Here is a 20,616-nt window from a genome sequence, read left to right as displayed (position 1 = left end):
GGACCGAGCAAGGTTTTGTGGCACTCTTCCTTCCCACCCCAGCCCTGCATAATTAACGCTCCAGCTTTCTCTTGCGGTATTCATGTGTTTATGCAACACAGTTCATTGTTTCCAAATGTTAGTCAACTCCAACTATAAATCAAGCCCCAAATCTTGAATCCCATTCTAGGGGAAACTCACAAGAGGATGCTACACAAATAAATCATAAGAGGGTGGGAACGCTATAAAAGTGGGAAAACAATTCAGACTCATGCACTGTAAACGCAGCTTTTTCAACCATTTAGAAAGTACATTAAGACAATTACATGCTTTATGCAGTATCTCCTAGTGTATTAGTATTTTAAATGAAGTCATTTGAAAGTTTACTTGGCTAAGAATAATAGTTTTAGTGCTTTGCAGCTTACAAAGCCTTGTTTTCTGCCTTTGCTCCCTTCCCTTCCCTCTTGGTGTTGGGGACCCACCCCAGGGCCTCCCACATACTAGGCAAGCGCTGCACCACTGGGCTCCACCCCACCCCATTGCACATCGTTGAATCAAATCTCTTGTGCCATGGTTTTTAGGTAGGGAATCAAGCTGTGTTGCTAAGTCCCATCAACTCTAAGACATCTTTGTCCCTGTTTTCATCTCTGAAGTCAGAGAATGTCGCAAATGAAAGCCTTAGCAGTTTAACCACCACTGTGATTTCTTCATGACATGCCGGATAATGGGGAGTGTTGTGCATGACAGTGTCCCCAATTTATTGGAATGCAAATGCACTCATCCTTTTTCACAGAGAAGGTGACAAATGCTGAGGTGTTGCAGACAGGGCCCGAGGCCACTCAGGGAACAAATGGAGGAACTACATGTTGGGAGTGAGAGGAGCAAGACTCCCCAGGGTCCCCATGCACCCCAAGTGCATGGCCACACAGCTGCCCTTGCAGCAGTCAGTCCTAGGCGGACTGAATAGCTTTTGCTTGTCCCAGAGTTCTGCTCTGGCAACAGAGCAAAACTGGTTCGGAAATGAGAGGGGATCCTGGGTATTGTCTGACCTTCTCCCCCCCTTTCCCTTGGAACATTCAGCCTGTCCTCAGAATATTTAAATAGCATCCCTTTCAAGGTTGCCCCAGTACCAGACCCCTCTGGCAGCTGGTGCCTGTGGCTGCCTTGTGGAACATCAGAAATGACATTTGGCTTGTACAGAGACTCGGTTCCCACACCATGAGTCTTGGGGAGAGGCACTTGGTCTAACTCTCAATACCTTTAACTTGCCTTCTGGTCTTGTGCAGTACACATCCCCAGCAACTGTACACAGCTTCCCTATACACAGGGTGCCCATGTGTCTGTCTCCAGTTGGCCTTCAGTGGAAGGGGCAGCAGAACAAGGGTGTCTGCCAGAGGGAAAGAAGATGCAGCTGCAGACAAATTCAGGAATGATGCTTCCATTTCAGATCACATTTGTTGTTTAAGTCTGTGTTTAGAGATTATTCAGAAGTGCATTCTGGGGCCTCAGGAACCCTTGGGTTTCCACCTAGACCTCGTGGAACTCAGCCACCATCTTGTGAGGCCAACTGGTCACCTGGGAGGGAGTCAAGGCTCGGGCCATCTCCCAGCTGATAGCTGGCGCCCCTTGCAGGTGGGTTGTCTGTCTCCATTGAAGCAACCTTAGTCAACGCCGCGCAGAGAAGACAAGGTGTACCCACCCACACTGACACCCTCACTGCAGGTTTCCATGGATACAAGGCCGCTGGCTTCCTGTGGTCACAAAGGAGGGTGAATGTCACAACAGAGTATGCAGCTGCGTCTTCCTCTGGCCCCTGTCCCCGATCCCGGCAGGTGCCTGACCACAGATAGGAAGTGGCCTCTCAGTCCAAGAGGGTAGACCTGTTCTAGAGTAGGGACCGTGGCATTCACTGAGGCTGCCTTGGGCTCCTGGCCTGGCCTGCACAGTGCCCTAGTGTGACAGGCAGCCATGCAAAGTGTGGGGATGGCAGGAGAATGTGCAGCCTCCTTACCCAGCCAGGCCCTGTGCTGCTCAGGCTGAGCGGCTGGCAGCTGCCGGCCTCACAGGCCCAGGGATTGACGGCTGGCAGGGGCTCGAGCTGCTCAGGCACCACCTCCTCAAGTAGCAGTAAGGCTGTAGGAGGGTTTATTTATATCTACATGTATTGGAGGAGACAGCCCAGCGGCATAAGCACCTGCCTGGCAAGCACAAGGTCCTGAGTTTGATCCCCAGTACAAAAAAAATAAAATAAAATAAAAATCTGTATGTATTATGTGAAAATAGAAAAATCAATAATAGAAAACAGCTCATGGGAATGCATTAGAGCTCAGAGGCAAGTGGCTCTCAAGAGCATAACGGGCCCCATCGTCCCCAGAGGTCAGGACAGGAAGCAGGAAAGCTGTCCTTCTGAATGCTGGCCACTCTCCAGAGCTCTGCTCAGGGGCCACTGCCATCCCTGCTTCCAGGGAGCAAATGAGACACTGCATAACTCCCTCGGCCCAGCCTCTGGTGCAGTGACCTCTTCATGATGTTCATGGCAACAGCATTCGTGGTGACCTTCCGGCAACCCTCGGGAAGTCCCCAAAACCCCATGACCATCATCGTGGCTTTGGGCAGGGAGGGGCTGCAAACACTCCCTTTCCCGACTATCAGAGAAGCTGGAGCCGTGCCACAGTGGCACTGAAGTTAAATCCAGGGAGGCCACAAACAAATCAGTCTCCCCTTCTGGGGTCCGTGGACCTGGACAATGACATGTACCTGCCAACGCAGATGACAAAGCCCGCAACCTGTCTCTGTGTTGTCTAGCAGAGCTGAAGGAGCTCTCCCAGCTGTGCATCTGTCTGCACATCAGGCTGTCTCAAGGAAGCAAGGCATGCATTGTCATTGGCATTGTTGTCCCAGGCTCTAGTAGAGGAAGGGGTTTCTGTCACATCTGTCCCTTCTTCAAGGCTCCAAGGTAGCGGCTTCCAGCGCTGAGGCCAGCCAGCCCAGAGCCTTTGTAGCCTTTATCACCTATCCCGGAAGGCAGGGCCCCCCTGTTGGTTCTCATTACAGACCCAGGTACTTTGGTGGGCGACGGAGAAGATCCAGAGCTGCTTCAAGCTCACCTCTGCAAGTTTGAGGAGGGGACAAGCTAAGGTCTGGTGGCTTGACCTCTGTGTTCATCAACCTTCCTTCACCTCCAGCCTGAGAGCCTACCATGTGCCAGGCCCTCTCCCAGGGACCTGTGAGCTGTCTACTGTCATGGAGTGAGTCACCACTGACTGAGGGCCCACAGCACTGCCCAGTCTGCGGGCTGGCTGCACAGTCAGGGCTAGGCGGGTCCTTTGCTCCCTCCCACAGGCTGCTGCTGAGGGCTGGGCTGGGCTGGCTTCTCACTTAGAGGCTTGGCTGGCAAAAGAGCTGCTCCCACCTTCCACGTATTGCCGTCAGAATGCATTCGAGTAACCCTTCGTATTGTGCTGACCGCCACAGCAAGCCACCCTCGGATTCTAGAGGCTGCCCAAGGTTCTTTCCCATGAGGATCTTCTGCCTAGAAGCTGCAGGCTTTGACAAGCCAGCAACTGCTGGTGCCACACGGTCACAGACAGAAATGTAGGGGTAAGTGGGCAGATGGTGCACAGACAGACAGACATAAATGCAGATGTACAGATATGCACATCCATTATAGATAGATAGATAAGTAGAAAGAGATGGAGATAGAGGTAACTATAAATAGTGCAGGTGGAGAGATGATTGTGGACACGTACACACAGAGGCAAACAGTGACTTAAACATCTAAGAACCTCCCCACACGCAAGGGGAGAAATGCTGTAGGACACGACTTCAGCGGACGGGGCTCAGGGCACCATCCTAAGGATTCTGTCCAGGGCTAGTGGTGAGTTAGTTAAGTAGTTTCTTTCCCACCTCCTGGACAGGAAGCAGGTTTAGGGCCAGAATGCGGCAGACTCCCCACCTAGCCACCAGCCCGCTGGTGTTAGAAGACGCCCTCCCACTGCTCAGCGGCTTCTTGGTCACTGGGGCAGCGTGTCCTTTGGTCCCTGATTTGGACAGTTGAGGGAAAACATCCAGGCCTTTCTCTTGTGTGCCGTTCACTGTACTGATGATGTCCCTCGGTGGGATGGATCATGCCCCTACCACCTCCCTATTATAAACTCCAAGAGGACAAGGGCTGCATCCCAGCACCCAAACAGGTTGCTGGCCCAAGAGGAGCACTCTGTAAGCGGCCACTCAGTCCTGCAACAGACACTCCGGTTTGGGCTGTAAACTGTGGACATGAAGACAGCATGGCTTAGCTCTACCCCACAGAACTAACAGCCAGCACACAGTGGGTCCTCTATAATATGCAGCACACAGTAGGTGCTCTGTAATATGTGCCGACCATTGCTAGCTTTGTTATCTCTTCCTCTGCACATGGCAGAAGAGAAATATCCCAAAACATTAACTGGTCGTGAGAATCCAGAGAAAGTTTAAAAAGCTTAATTGTCTCCCAGCCTGGCAGCAAGACGCCTCTGACGCCATCCTGCAGCCCCAGCGCCTCCCTTTTGGAGCAGAGCTTTGCATTTCGAAAGAGGGGGAAAAAAGACTGTAATTATTAAAATTGTGTATATAGGGGAGTTTAGCCTTTCATTTGAGGTGTCCTAATGACACTTCAACAACTGCTCGGGAAGATAATAGGCTTTAGAGCAATTACACAGCCCGTCAAATACCGAACATGACTGATTCAGATGCATGCTCGGAGCCGGAACAATTCTCAGCAGTTTGGCTCATACACAGCTGTTTCATTTAAAATATTTTGGCAGAAAATTGCACAGTGGGCCATGCCGGCCATCCCTTCCTCGGGAGCTTAACTCCCTCCACACCCGGCCCGACGCATCTCTGCTCCTCTCCAGGCCTGTTGCCTTAATCACTGCCTGGAAAAAGTGTTTCAGAGAGTGTATGGGAGTTCACACTCAGCCCTGCGGCAGAAAGTGCTCTCTGTCCTTCTCTCTGTCTCTGTTCCTGTCTGTCTGTCTGTCTCTGTCTCTCTCTGTCTCTGTCTCTGTCTCTGTCTCTCTCTCTCTCTCTCTCTCTCTCTCTCACTCTCATCTCTGTTCATCTCTCTGTCTCTGTCTCTCAGTAACTGTTTCTCTTAGTCTCTCTCTCTCGTCTCTCTCTGTGTCTTTCTCTCTGTCTCTGTCTGTCTCTGTCTCTGTCTCTCTCTCCCTCAAAATGAATTTATTTTAACTGACATATAAAAATGCAAGATCCCCCATATTCACGCCGTACCTCGTGATCCTTGACCATGCCTATACTCATACACACACATATAGGTGTAATCTAGGTTCACCTTATCTATCCCCCTCAAACATTCTTCAGTTCTGGATGGTGAAAACACTGCAGACCTCTTCTCCTAGCTCTTGGAGATGCTCAGTGTACAACCGCTGTCTGCCTTCACCCTGCTGCATCACAGTGACCCACTGTTCACCTGTCCCATATTCTTCCTCCCCTCCCCTCCCAGACTCCGTAAAGCACATCCTATTCTCAATTTCTATCACATCGACTTCTTATATTCTACACAGGAATGCGATCACTCCGTACTTATCTTTTGGTGCCCGGTTTATTTTCTTTCCATAACAGTCTCCAGTTCTGTCCCTTTGTCACCAATAGCAGGACTTCATTCTTTTTTGTGGCTGTATAGTATTCTGCTGTGTTTCCCCACCACGCGTTCTTTATCTCTTCCCCAGTGGGCGGACACTTAGCTCACTTCCCTCTCTTAGCGCGGGTCCCCACTTGATCCAGCCACTGGGCCTCGGCCAGCGCTTGGTAACCAGTCCTGCACATGCTGCTGTGTAGTCAAGGTCATGGCCCAGTGCACATGGCCCAGTGCACATGGTCCACTCAACCTGGCTGATGTGAGAAGACTTCGAGGGGGGAATTGACATGGGCATGGCTTGCACTCGGAGAACCCCAGGGATGGTGCTGAAGGCAAGGACGCCAGGAGCTGACATCACCTCTGGGGTTCCGGGGTGAAGGGCAGAGGCTGCTGGAGGTCACTGGGCAGGGGCTCCTTCTGACCCTCGGAGTCAGCCCCCAGGGACCTGTGCAGGGGCGAGAGAGGATGTCATGGGTCAGGCTGCCCCCGGCCCAGCCCTGATGGGTCAGTAGGAGCACAGGAGGGACGAGTGCAGCAAGCTGGCCCCGCAACTCTAGAAACATGAACTCTGTGGCCAAAGTCACGGAGGCAGGAAGGGAGCCGATGAGGGCGGGGCGGGGTGGGGCGGGGGCGGGGCAAAGCCTCCCAAGTCGGGGTCACTGCTACTTATGCCCGCCAAGAGCCACTCACTGCAGTCCAAGCCCTCAGGGCCACAGTGTGACAGGGACACAGCATGAGGTTCTTTATTCGGTGGGATACGTCCAACAGGAGACCAGGGCACAGACACACAGCAGGGCAACCCTGGGAAGACTGGGAGAAGGCCGTGTCTCCAAGCCAGAGAGAAACCAGCTCCGGCGCACCTCACTTGGTCCTGGGTTTCAGCCTCCTGGATGGGGCATGGTGCTGTTAGGGCTTCATAGAAAGCTGCAGGGTCACCCACGAATCACCTCTTTGAGCAGGTGGGGACACTGAGGCCACCAGGGAGGGGGCTCGCCCCACGTGGCAGAGTGTGGTGTGGGCCCCACCTGCTGGTGGCTGCTTTTCCCCACTGCCTCCTAAGCTATGAAACCCTGACCGACCTCCTGTGTTGTTCAGATCATCCCGATCCCCACTGCTGCCAGGTCCAGTGGCTGGTTTCAGGAAATAGGATTTTCACCTGGAGTTCTTGGATCCTCTCTCCCTCGGCCACCAACTCATGCCGTGTCCTCCTTGCTTCCTTCCATTCCTGATGGCCTAGTCCAGAAGAAGGCCTTCATCCCAGCAGGCCGCGCGGTAGAACACATGGCTAATGACCTTTGCTGGAGGATACCAGGGCAACATTCATGCAGAACGTTCCAGGAGGTATGGGAAAAGAGGAACCGGAACGGTAGGCTGGAAATATCTATCAGCACGGTGGGTGGGAAACCGGGGTTGCGAGAGAATGCGGGGAAGAGAAGATGCCGTAGTTACCCGAGCGCGGGCTCAAGCCTGAGGATCCGCCCGCCCCTTGCTAAAACAAGGAAAGATTTGCTAGGAAGACAGGAGTCACACAGGCAGCAGGAAGGGGCTGCTCCCCACCTCCGGCCCCTTCCTCGGCCTCCTGCCACCAGTACTCATGTCCCCTTTGTCCCCTCAGCTTCCTGGAAAGGCAAGAAGACTGTGCAAGGAGGGAGGTAGGAGTGGGGACAAGGCATAAGAAGGGCTGGAATGGGTGAGGCCATCTAGAAGTCATGGAAAGAACTTGGGTGGATTTTTCCCACCAACATGACCAGAAAATATGTGGACTGTCGACGTGGGAGGGGTGATGGCCATGGTTACGCGTTTACCTTGAGGTGAGGTGTGGAGAATGCGTCTGGGCTGCTGGACCCCCGTGCCCTGCTGCACCCACCCAGCCCCCCCACATCCAGCCCATGCCAGGCTCCAGCGCCCAGGTGGGTGGCAGAGCTGTCATGTAACAGAACCGCAGGCAAGGAGGTAGTCATACACGCTCCAGAGTCATGGGCTACAGACTGGTACCTTCACTGTCCCTGACTGCTCATAAAAGCTTACTACAGACCCATAAAAATCACTGAAAAGTACATAGTAAGGGGATGCCGCACAATGTCTCCAAGTGCCCGCACACCGTGTAATCGGGTGAGACATTATGTGTCTCAGCCATGCCTGGTGGCGCATGCCTGTAATCTCGGGACTCTGGGAAGGAGTCTTCTCAGACCCTGTCCCAAAATAAAAATTAAATGAATAAATAAAGGCTGAGCTCTTGTTTGGCTCAGTGCAAAGGCCCCAAGTCTATCCCTAGTATCCCCACACCCAATCAACCTGCTCATTTATTGCGTCTTAATGTGAAAATGTCCCAAGTCCCACCTTTTAACCTGGGAGATACACAACAGACAATTTCGGGGCATGCAGGGACCTCTGCCTCCAGTCTGTCTTCGACTTAGTACCTCGATCCACCCGTCCCCTTCCCATCAGGTTGTTCCAGTGATTCAGCGAGAGGAGGTGCCTAACACAGTCCCCAGCGCGTGGGCCCCATCCAGAAGCGGCGCAGAGAGCTATGGTCATTGCTGTCTCCGTCACCATGGTCAGCGCCCGTGTCCTGGGCTCTTCCAGGGGCCTCAGCATGGCTCCCTCTGTGCCTGCCACAGTTCCCTGCAGTGCCGCTTTCATCTTGGCAGCTTTCTTGTCCTGGCCCTGTGCACTGGCGTCAGGGTGCTCTGTGGCAGCGCAGTCCTCAGCCCAGCACTGTGCCCCGTGAGGGTTTTATCTGGCATCCCTGCCTGACTAAAAGGCACAGGAGAGCAAGGTGCCCGGTGTCCTCCAAGGTAGCGGCTCTGCTCCTGCATCCCCAGGCGTCTCCTGTCTCCCCTGATGCTCTCTTCAGGCTGCCGCTGTGCCTCAGCCATCCTAGCAAATGCCACCTCTGATGCTACTCCTTTCTTGCTTGTCCCTTTTCTGCCCCTTTTCAGTCATCTCACCCCTGCCCCTGCCCCTGCCCTGGAAACCCCGTTTGTACCATTGTGCCAGGTGCTGGGCAAGAACCACCTTACCTCTGGATGTCACTCAGGTAGTCCTCAGGAAAGCCTCAAACCAGCTGTCTCCACCCCACCCACCATTCCGCCCTCTGTGGGGCTCACAGAGGCCCAGAGAGGCCAGGTCACAGGCCCCAAGGCACATAGCTAGCACGGGGCTGGGCTCAGGGTGTCCGTAACTATGGCCTGGACACCTAGACCTCTTGGAACCTTACCTTGCATGTTATTACACTCCAGGCCCGACGTCCGCATCCTTCTACCACTCCCAACTCTGAAACCTCGGCCTCCCCTTGCATGGGTCTCTCTTGCTACCCAGACAGCAGGAGCCCAAGAAGACACCAGGGTCACAGGAGCTTGCCCCAAGGCCTGGCATAGGTCAGTGCTCAGGGAACATGTTCAGAATTGGCAGAGTATGGCCAGTAAGACCACGAGCCCCCTGGCCACGCAGCAGGAAGGGCTGGCTGTGGCCTGGGTCCCACGGCCTGGACAGCAGGACCAAGCTGACCCTCAGCCCCCGCTCTGGGGGCCTCAGGGGAACGTGTCACTCCAGGAGGCATCCTAGCACCCTTCCCCCAGGGCCAGCCCTCCCACCTCCTGGGTTGTGAAAACAGTCACAGAGGTAAGGCATGGCCGCATCCCAGAGTGGGTGACAGGAGCATGCTATCCGTGTGCTTGCATCAGGCAGGAATTCAGCTCACCCTTAGGCACTGGAGGCTAGTATATGGACTTGTTTTAGTGGCATTATCAATTATGAAAAAGTTTCTGCTAAATGCAGGTTGAATCATCAGCCTCTGTCCCCAGGCCCAGGCCACCTTTGGTGACACTTGACACCTCCAAGACCTGCTGCATTCCAGAGAACAGTCTACAGTACCCTCCAACTCTCCCTGGGGTTGGCCGGTGCCCTGTTCCAGGGATGCCACCTCCCTCTTCTGTGTTGCCTCAGCCTCAGGTCCCACTGAGCACCCCTTCTGTAGTGTCCATGGGTCCATGTCACCCCAGAGACTGAAACATCTGCCAGGACAGGGATTGGGGTTCTTCCCAGCTTGTCCCCACCATGGGCTAAACTCACAGTCTTTCTGTTGTCTTTTGTTTTGGAAAGCCAGGTGGGGAGATGGGGTGAGGTCTCCAGCCTTTTTGGGCTCTTGTTATCCACTTCTGTTTCTGGACTTGGGGTCACACCAAATGAAGTCCCTTGCTGTAGAATTTGGGTTTGGTCAGCGCACTAGGCCTCAGGATCTTTGTACCACGAGAATCCACCACCACCTCACGGAGCTGTCAGATGGGCTACATAAAGCAGTGTGTGTAAGACCCACACACCCTGGCTGCTCTGGGGTCGGGCTCTGTCCCCCTTACCCTCACCTGGGAAATGACTGAGGCCTCTGCACCTCCACCAGAGGCATCAGGTGTCCAAGGTGGTCTCCCTGGCACTGCTGTGGGGCTCTGATGGAGGGAGAGACCCCTGTGAGGCGATCGGGACGGCTCTGAGCGTTCTGGAGCAGGGGTCTCACCCCCTCGCCCTCCGTGGCAGGCTGGCACGTAATAACAGCAGTGCCTGAGGAATGGTTAGCTCTGAGAGGAAGGCTGTCAGGAAAGAGGGAGGAGAACCCAGGGAAGGGTTCCCCGAGAGCACCCCACAGGCTGGGAAGGGCCACCCCACATGCCCAGCGCATTGCAGAGTGATCACACGGTCTTTCTGCAGGTGAGCTTTGGGTTTCTAAACTGAGCCACCCTGTGACCTTAGAAGTTTGAGGGGCCAGTGACAAAGGGACATGCGTGCGGATGCATAAGTGCTTGGCCCTTCTCAGGATGGCCTTCCAAAGAGGTGCAGCTGGCTTTCCCATGCTCTCTTGAGAGGCACCAGAAACAGGCTTGGGGTTCCTTTGTTTCTCCCTCCCCGTTTGCCTAACAAAGGCATGTGTTCCCTTCCTGAGGTTCAAGGTTAAATAAAATAGCTACTAACTAAAGTCCAACGCTTGAATCAGAGATGGCAAATACCAGCACATGTGCCACAATTCAGCTCAGCCCTGCCCCTGGCAGACATCCACAACCAATCCCTGAACTCTCCACACCATCCTGGCAATCCAGTCTCAGTCTAAGGAACTTTCACAAGCATGATCATTGCATCTTATACAAATGTACACCTGACCTTTTAAAAGCAGCAGAATGACCCAAGTAGTGTGGTTCAAACGTGCATCACTGTGTAAATATTCAGGACTCAGGAGACCTCATCTTGGTAGTGTTACTATCAGCCTATTTTACTTAAGCATAAACAGCAAATGCATTGCGAAACAGTAAATGCACTAGGACTTATTAATGGAAAACCATGTTTAGGAATTACAGCTATTACTGATCAATCAGATGGAATAATTGCTACAATCACTCGGTAATTAAGCCTTCCCAGGCCTCAAAAGGAAGCGCATGAGCTCTGGAAGTCATTCCCCTACTCAACACAGTCCTAGAACCAGGAAGAGAGGGTTCTGGATTTGGGGGCCACCATGCTGGCCACTTTTAGTCATGGTAGTGGTCCTTGGTCTCCCCTCAAAGTGGAGATACCACACCATTATGAGTGCTTTCAGTTGAAGCTTCTAGAAACACTGCCTTAAAGCAGCTTGAGTTATGTATGGATTTTCCCCCACCAAATAAGAAATCCAGTGGTCAGTAAAATTGGACTGGCAGAGCAACCCAACAGAACTAACAAGAGGCTGGGGAGATAGCTCAGTAGAATAAATGCTTGCTTGGCCAGAACTAAGAAGAGCCCAGCCTCTCTCCATCTTTGCAAATTGATAGATGGAGGTCAGTGACTTGTTGCTTCATAGTCACAAGACAGCTGCTAGTGCTCCCGGCATCAATCTTGTATTTAAGGCAAGAAGGCAGAAGCAATGGTGACAACATTTGTCATTTTTTTAAACAAGAATTTCCTCAAGAGACTTCCACTTACATACTTCTTGCCAAACAGGGTCATGTGGCCACGCTTGCTTCAGAGGAAGCTGGCAAAGTAAAGAACACAAAGATATCCTGGTCCGTGGGGTGCCCAGCCTGATCCCTTCCTGGGGCTGAGATAATGTTCTGTTACTCTAAACAAACAAGGATTTTGTGAGCAAGAGAAGGAGTGGACAGCCAGTGTTGGCTGGGACAGCTATGCAAGGAGACTGTGCTCGGTATCTCTTTGGGCCATGACGGCCTCCGTAGCAGAGCCTTGGGTGGCTGCCCTATTCTTTGTTGGTTCCTCCACATACAGTTCATCAGCACCCAGGGGAGGGAGGAGCAGCAGGTACCACGGGTGGAGGCCTCCTAGGAGCTTTGCAGGGGAAGTGACATGGAAGCCACCGGTGCAAACAAGTGACCTTCGGCCTATTTATCCTGTGTGTGCAGGCTGGCACAGGACTGAGAGCAGGACAGGCAAAAGAACCTCGCTGGAGTGAGAGGTGGGAAGGAAACCAGTGTGGATGCAGTGTGGACAGGGAGCCCAGGAAGACAGGCAAACAGCAGGGCCTACATGGCCATGTCAGCCCGCTGAGTTTAGACTGTGTCCTTAGGGTCATGCCTACTGCAGTCCCTGCACCTGGGGTCAGTATGAGTGTCCCCAGCCACCTTGCTAGCCCTGAAACTCGAACAGCCAGCACATGTGCCTTCATCGGCTGCAGCAGTCAAAGCTCTTTGAGTTAGGGGAGGGGAGGGTGGTTTACCTCTCATGGGTAGGGGTAGATCTGTCGCCACAGGGAAGGCGACCAAGAGGTTGAAGAGGTGGTAATGAAGGACAGAAAAGGAAAAGCGGAATCGGGGTGCATCATGTCCATGTGTCTGCTGACTGCCCACGCAAAAGGCCATCACACACTGCGAATGCAAGCCAATGAACAGAAGCATAAAGGAATAATGATGTGCAGGGAAGGGGTCATTGTTACCAGTTATGAACAAACCCAAGGGTGGGCGGCTTCCTGCACCAGCAGATAAGCAGCTCAGATCGCGTCCTTGTGGCTCTGTGGCTAGCTCCGTGTGGGCTTCCTTCCCCGGGTCTTGGCAAGCAGCCATCAGAAGCTTCGACCACAGCATCTACTGACTGAGGACCCCAGAGCAGGGCACAGCGGTGCAAGCCCAGGAGAGTGTTCTTTGCCCACCTGCCAGTGTGCTCATCCCTGAGCTGATCAATGGGGCCAAGAGAGCCCCATGCTGTGGTGCCAGTCCTGGGGGAGCTCAGGGAGGGCATCCGGGGCTGCAGGCCCAGCAGCCGGCCTCACAGTCTATGTCTGCACCCCCAGACACCTGCACCTGCCCTCCTCCTGCTGCTCCTGTACCTAGTGATTCCCCCAAACTCTTGCGATGCCCTTCCAGCCTCCACTCCAGGGTGCAGCAGGACGCTTTCTCACTGGAGGCAAGGGTCTACTCTGCCGCATGCACAGCGCTGGTCAGACCGCCCCATTATGACGCAATATCTACCTCTGAGGTTTTGCGGAACTATGAATAACTAGATCTCCAGTTGGCGTGTGAGTTAACGCAGCACTCTGCCCACCAAAAAGTCCGAGACTGAGGTGAGAGCAGCGTGGCTAAGCGCCGGTGGCCCCTGCCATGTCCCCCACCTTGCCCTCCTACTTACCCTTTGCTTGAAGCTGCCCCTGCACCTCTCTCTGGGTTACTCAGCCTGGGAAAGTAACCCAACTGGGGTGGGCATCAGCAACATGTGAATTTATTTGCTCTTGAAAGTAGAAGTGCGGGGCAGCTGGGCTCGCTCCTGTCCCCAGCCAGGTGTTGCCTGTCTTTGGCCTCCTCCTGCCGACCTCTGCTCTCCATCTCACTGGGTGACGAACCTTCGGGGTTTGAGTGTCATTTGCTAGGTCCCCTTATTTTCCAATGCCCAAGAGGAAGCACAGCAGGGCACTGTCAGCTGATCTGGCAAGGTCCTCAGAGCAGCCCTGGAAGCCAGTAAGGAGACTGGGCCCAGGCCTAGGGCAGCCAGAATGCAGGGAGCACGGTTTCCTGGGGGCACAAAATACCCAGGGTGCAGCTTCTATGGTCCCTGCTGGCGAAAGCGGTGCTGAGAAGATGCATGTTAAAGTACAGGCCTGGGTTCAAATTCTGGAGCTGATGCTTAGTGCTTTTGGCACGTCACTTAATCGCTGAGCCTTTGCTCTGTCCCCTACACGTTTGTGGGGCTGTCACACAGATCATGTGCTGTCCTGCAGGATATGGCTGACCCTAGTGTTCCACCGAGACCCAGACACACAGCAGTAACCTGAAACATTACTGCAAGTTCTTGTTTTTGCTGTTTCATTGTTATTACTTTATTTCTACTTTTTAAATTTTTATTTGCATTTGATTTCTTTTTCTCTAGTTCAGAGCTAGTCATGTGTCCCCTCCCGTCTCTCTGATGCCCCCTGGAAGAGGCTGGGCATCACTGGACGTCCTTGGTGGCCCAGGGCACAGTCAAGGCAGACACAGAGACCGGATTCCTTTTAGCAAATTTGACCTAGATTTTTGATCCATTTTAAGTTGATTTTGTACAGGGCAAAGAAAGCAATCTAATTTTAATCTTCTACCAGTGAGTATCTGGTTTCTCCAGCACCGTTTGTCAAAAAGGTGGTCTTTTCTCCAGTAGACATGTTTTGCTCCGTTCTCCAGTGTCACATCGTTGCAGCTGGGTGGCTTCATTTCAGGGTCCTCTATTCCATTACACTGGTCTGTCTGGGGGGTGGGGCACTGCCATGCTGTTCTTGTTACTATGGCTTTGTAGTATAATCTGAAATCAGGTATTGTCATGCAGCCTTGTTCCTTCGGCTTAGGATTGCTTTAGCTATTCTTGGTCTTTTGCGTTTCCCCATGAATTTTAGGGTTTTGTTTTTTTTTTCTGCTTCTGGGAAGAGTATCATCGGTATTTTGATGGGGATTGAATCTGTAGGTCACTACTTTCGGTATTATGACTATTTTGACAATATTAATTCTGCCCGTCCCTGAATTTGGGAGGTCTTTCCTTTCTGTTTCCTCTTTGGTTTCTTTCTTCCTGTTCTCTATTTTTATGGTTTGCACCACCTTGGCTGCACTGATCCCTCAATACTTTAATTATTTGAATCTATTGTGAATGAAATTATTTTCCTGATTTCTTTCTCAGTGAGTCCATTTTTGACATATAACAGACAGATGGGTTCTTAATGTTGGTTTTATATCCTGCCACAGGGCCAGATTCCTTTATCAGCTCTAAAAGTCTCTTGGTGGGGTCTCGAAGGCCATCTGAATGTAGGACCACAGCCACAAGGATGAGTTCACTTCTTCCTTTCCTACTTGGACCCTTTTTTTCTCCCTAGTTGCTCTAGCCTGAATGTCAAGCACTATACGGAATGTAAGTAGTGAGCGTGGCTATCTTTGCCTCGTGCCTGACCTATTTCATTTTATCTGGAGACAAGAGTCTCACTAAGTTATAGAGTTGCCCAAGCTGGTCTCAGACTCAAGACCCTGCTGCCTCAGCCTCTCTACAAATCATTTTTTGTATTAAATTTAATATACTCAAAGGACCCCTTTCATGAGCTTGAAAGTTTAAAGTATACATTTTTAAAATGACACCCACACACTATGTTACTATGGTAATGGGTTCTTAATGTTGGTTTTATATCCTGCCACAGGGTCAGATTCATTTATCAGCTCTAAAAGTCTCTTGGTGGGGTCTCGAAGGCCACCAAGAGACCCCCAAAGAACTAGGAAGTCAACAACCCAAAGAACTAGGAAGTCAACAACCCTGCCGAGGCTCACGTCTCTTCCATCCTGGATTTTGTCTTGCTCAGAAGCTAATCTGATCTAAGATACGTTCAGTCTTGCATTTTGGCTTTGCTTTTCTTATAAAGCTTTACCACATGTTTATAGATCTCTATAAAATATCCTCTTCCTTTTGAAGTACTAAGGGCTTCATTCATCCTGGGTTCATGTATGCTGGATAAGCACTCTCTCCCTGAGCTATGTCCCCAGAACTGATTCATAAATTTTACAAACATCTTGTACAATAGCTCCCCCAGATCCACTGAGGATTCTGAGACCCCCCATTGGTACCTGAACCATGGAATTCTCCCTGTGCTGTGTGTCTCTCCCTATGCATACAGATCTGTGATGAAGTCTCATTTCTAAATCAGGCCCAGTGAGGTATTAACAACAATAACTAGTAAGAAACTAAACCATTAGCAATACTCTACAATAGAAGCTATCTAAAAGTTTTTAATTGGGGCACAGGAGATGTCTCAGCAGAATAAGCGCTTGCCTGGCAAGCACAAGGGCCTGAGTTCAATCCCCGGTTCCGCCAAGAAAAAAAAGTTTTAAATTGCTTATTTATGGAATTTTCCATTTAATATTTCTCACAGCAGTGACCACAGGCAACTGAACTGGTAGGGAGCGGGTCGCTTCGTGCAGCACTGTTTATCGTAGTCCACTCGTTCTCACTGCTGGGCAGTATTATTGCATATAGATACAAAATCGTTTACTGAACTAATCTCCCCGCGATGGGACCCTGAGCTATACAGGGAGGAAGGTTAATTATAACCAAGGGTGCCATCTCCGTCCCTTTGGGCTGCTGAGACAAAGTATCTGTGCCCGGGTGGTTTATCAAGAGCAGAAATTTATCTCTCAAGCCATCTGTGTCTCCCTGGAACTGGAGTCTCCTGCTTCCCAAACGGCACCTTGGGGCCCAACACTGTCCTCGCAAGCAGAGGAGGGTAAATGCGGAGCCTTTTTTATGCAAGATGTCATTCCGCCCAGGCAGGAAAGGCCCCACCCCGCAATACTACTTCACTGGCCGTTGAGTGCTGGAGGACCCATTCACAGGGCTGCAGCAGCTTGCCCTTGGTCTGTAGCTAAGAGGGAATTTGCTGGTAGTGGGCTGTGTCATGAACTGCAGCGTCTCAGAAAGAGCGCCCCCTACAGTCAGCTTCTGGAATGCTGGCCCTTTCTGGAGGTGGCGGCACCAGGCTCGTTGCAGCCATTACAAGCTATGGATGTGCTCACCTCTGCCTCCTCCCTGACTCTCAACTCTGCTGGAGATCTGCGCTTTATCCAACCAGCTTCAAAGACAAGAGGGATGCAGAAGACATCGTTTATATTTTCCTGCACCCCATCATCAACTCTGCCCAGGCCTCTGGGATTCCAGGCTCTGTGCATGGTCAGGGGCACACATGCCCTTAACCTGCCCGTCCTGCCACCAGGACGCTGATGTCAATATTCCCTTGGAATTAAGTCCCGCCTCCCCCGCAACCCCCACTCATGCATGATGTCCTCTGAGAAGGCTGTGGAACTCCTGGAGAGCACCAGCCGACCTGGCGTGCTCTGCCTGGGTTCAAATCCAAGCCCCGCCCCTTCACTGGCTGGGAAAGAAGCTGGCTGCGTTGCCCTGGAGACCAAATTAGGGTACTGCACGTGGTGCATTTACCGCAGCACCTGGCACAGGGTGCACATTCAAATTGCTGCGCGTGTTTGATTTACTTGGCTTCTGTGCTGTGGATAAATTCCATGGCCTTGAGCTTGGTAGGTATGAGTTCTACCGCTGATCTACATCCCCAGCCCTGTGTATCATTTTTAAGTAAATAATAACTAAGGCACACTCAGTAAACTCTTAACCAATGAAAGACCTTAAGAGTTGCCAGCTAGTGTTTGATAATCATCTTCACCAAAAAGAAAACTCCTATTCATCCGTCAAGACCCAATGGAGCCATCTTTCTCTCTCTCTCTCCCTTCTGACAGCATTCGGTACAAAGCTCTTAATCCTAATCCCACCTCTTAGATTGCCTTACCCGTTTGTGCAGTTCTGATGTTGTTGCTCTGTCTTTCCCCAGCTAGATCCGGGTATCTTCCAAGATAGCAGCTGTTTTTTTTTTTTTAATTCCTGTGTCCCCGTGTTAGTGGCCAGCAGAGTCTCAGTACTCAGTGAGCTGGGAGCACACTGGGCAATGTCTCAGGGGCACCTCGGGCAGCTTCTTGCCGCCGAGGTGGCAGCAGAGCAGGCAGTAAAGGAAGCCACCCACGCCGCGTCCACTCCTTCCCTCCCTCTCTCCATCCGGCTGCAATAATTTGGGGGAAGGGAGAGCCAAAATCCCCGCACCAGTCCTCCTGCCCTGGCCCGTACCTTGTCTGTGCCCTCAGGATCTCTGGCCAGATGATGCCATGCGGAGCTGCCAAGCCCGCCCCCGCCCCTTGATTTTCCCCAGCCCTCCCCACCAGCTGGCACTGCAGAAAATTGATGCGCGTTCTCCTCGGCCACTTCCCGCCCAGGGTCCTTTCATGCTCTCAATCGCGTCCACGAGGCCTTGCCCAGCGATTGCTGAGGCGAGGAGCTACTCTGCAGGGTCAGTTATTTCCTTAATTTATCTAATCGCCGCCACACGCTGATGAGATTACTGTGTGCCAGGACGCCTGGGGCGGAGGACCTAATCACTGGAAGAATAGCCGGCAAACAGGCTCTTTCCACCTTTGTCCCTCACCAGGCGCTGCCCCTCCCTTCTGGAGCAAGCAGCCCCGTGCCTGCCTCCTTGGAATCCCTTTCTATTGGAACACAGGTGCACAGGAGGAGGAGCCTTTGGCACGTTGACCAGAGCTCTCCCCAGTGTGACGCCCCAGCAGACGGCATGCCGCAAGCTGCCAGCGCACTGGCTCTCTCCCTTTCTCACCCTGGGATGTACTAAGCAGGAATTGCCGCTGGCTCTAGGTTGCCCTCAGAAGCCGGCCCGAGAAGCCCGGCCCTCAGCCCCCTTTCGCCTGGCAGCTGCCTCATGCACGCTCACATCCTGCCCACGCTGCACCCTCATGGTCCTTGGAGGAGACAGAGCCCTCCTACTGTGCAGAGGCTGCCCTCTGACTGTCCATGGTGTAGGTATCACACAGCCGGCCCTTCAGTCAAGCACAGGCCTCCAGTGGGCCAGACACTGTGCGACTGTGAAGATGCTAGAGATGGACAAACAGACAAGTTAATTCAGATTGAGTTAGGCCTGTGAGGGAACATTCAGAGGGTCATGTTGGGGGGGGGGGTGTTTAGAGAAGGACAGACGTAGAGGTGGCCACAGAAGGACCCTCAGGAAGAAGTGTTGGAGCAGACATCGAAATGATGAAAAAGAGGCAGCCATGCAAAGATCGGGGAAGAATGCTCCAGGCATTAATACAGCACAAAGGCCCACAGAGGGGTCACAATGCACTCGATGCACCTGGAGCACCGCGTGGCCCGCTGCAGGAATCCACTAGACACAGGTGGTTCCACTCAGCACACAGGCTTAGATATGGAAGAGGAGGCACCATACATGGTGGATTTAAGAACGGACTCTCAGGAACAGGGGCAGGGCGGGGAATAAAAGATGCAAGGTTCTGGGGGGGTCTCCGGGTGCTGGATGCTGAGTGCGGCAGCTGGAGGTGGCCATCCCCACTCAGCTTGGCATTCAGTGACCTCAGTTGACACTGGTAGCCTCATAGCAGCCACAAAGAGAGTGTTTATAGCCCAGAACTCAGCCAGGCTACAGTCAGGGCTGTTTGTTTATAGGCTTGATTGTTTTGAGCCCCACCCCTCAGATATTCAGCTTGGGGGCCTCTCTGAGAAGTAGTGCACGAGGAATGAATGGGTCCCCAGTGTTTCTCTCCTGTCTCACCTCCTCTCTCACCTCAGCCCCATTCACCCTGTCCCTTCCACTCTCATCTCCTGGCCCACTCACCCTACGCAGCTCTGCCGCTGCATCCAGGCTCTTCTGCTCACTGTTCTTCTCTCCACTCCCAAACCCTCATACCACTCCCACCAAAACTTGCAGTCCTGGTTATCTACCTCCTTAGATGTCCCAATCTTAGCAGGTCCCTCTCGAAATTCCCCTTGGGCTTCCCAGCACTTCCTGCCCCAGACCCTGTTGTCTTTTGCTATAGTACTTGATACTTCTTCTCTCCTGTTATTTTCATGGCTTTACCCTATTTATTCTCTACCTCATCCCCACTCACCACCTAGTATGCAAGCACCTAGATGAGAGATTTTCATCTGCTTTGTTCATCCTTTTATACCCAGCTCTTTAAGCCACACCTGGCATGTATTAGGTAGTATTCATCTTTCGTTGACTGCATGTAAGAGTGGCCTGGTCTAGTTCCTCTTTTCCACTCTTTTATGTTGTCTTTCACTCCAAAACAATGTTAGACACAGGATCAAGCATGTCTTCCTGCACTTGAGGAATCCAAATCACCCTGTATTAGTCTGCTTTCCAATACTATCACAAGATACCTGAGTCAATCAACTTACAAGGAGGAAAGGTTTGTTTTCACTCCTGATTTCAGACATTTTGAACCATGTCCTATGACCCTTCTATATCTCCTACATCCACTCCTTACTTACTACTTTAGAAATTAGAAAGTGACTATTTCCTTGGTCTTATATTAAATAGACCTAATCAAACCTTGGCAAAATTGATTACATCAAGGAGTCTTTAGCTTATCTTTTGAAGCTAATGGATATTACTGGTCTCTCTGGATTTTTACATAAAAAATGAAATTTGAAACACTGAAAACAATGTTAATTTTTAGAATTCATTTTCTTTCATGGAGATAAGTGATGTGCAAACTTCTGGGGAAAACTCGTCTAGGTTCTTAATTGAATTATCCAAATGGAAGCATTTAAGCCCTTTGGATTGCATTATTCTTTCATGTTTGCATTTTAAAATAAGGTGCTTTTATTGGTATTCTCCTTATTTTGGAATAATTAGCTACATGGTGTTTACAGGTTTGTGCTTTTTAACCTAAGAATCTCATTAAGTACATTTAGTTTTATCAGTCACGAAACCCAGCCTTGACAGGCTGCGTGAGAGCCAGAAAATGTAGAATGAGCAATGGGGCGTGCATTTCGTGCCTTAAGTTGCTTTGAAAGGTGCCTTGGAGGGCTGGCGAGATAGCTCAGCAGACCAAAGTGCCTGCTTAGGCAAGCTTAGGCAAGCACAGGGACTGAGGTTCGATCCTGGCACCTCATGCCATGCCAGCCCCACCTCCAGGGAGGGCTGAGCTGGCCAGAGTCTGGGCATA

At 51.8% G+C, this 20,616-nt stretch overlaps 1 protein-coding gene across 1 annotated transcript in view; it reads left to right on the top strand.

The window, feature by feature from the left end:
- The window catches only part of Kazn (kazrin, periplakin interacting protein), an 802,099-nt gene that overhangs the window by 595,157 nt on the left and 186,326 nt on the right, over window positions 1-20,616 (top strand). The window lies entirely within an intron of this gene.

This window comes from Octodon degus, unplaced genomic scaffold (assembly GCF_000260255.1).
Source record: "Octodon degus isolate 3935 unplaced genomic scaffold, OctDeg1.0 scaffold00092, whole genome shotgun sequence".
Classification (NCBI taxonomy): Eukaryota; Metazoa; Chordata; class Mammalia; order Rodentia; family Octodontidae; genus Octodon; species Octodon degus.
The sequence above is the reverse complement of the archived record's forward strand: the minus strand, read 5'-3'. Positions and strand labels throughout refer to the sequence as shown.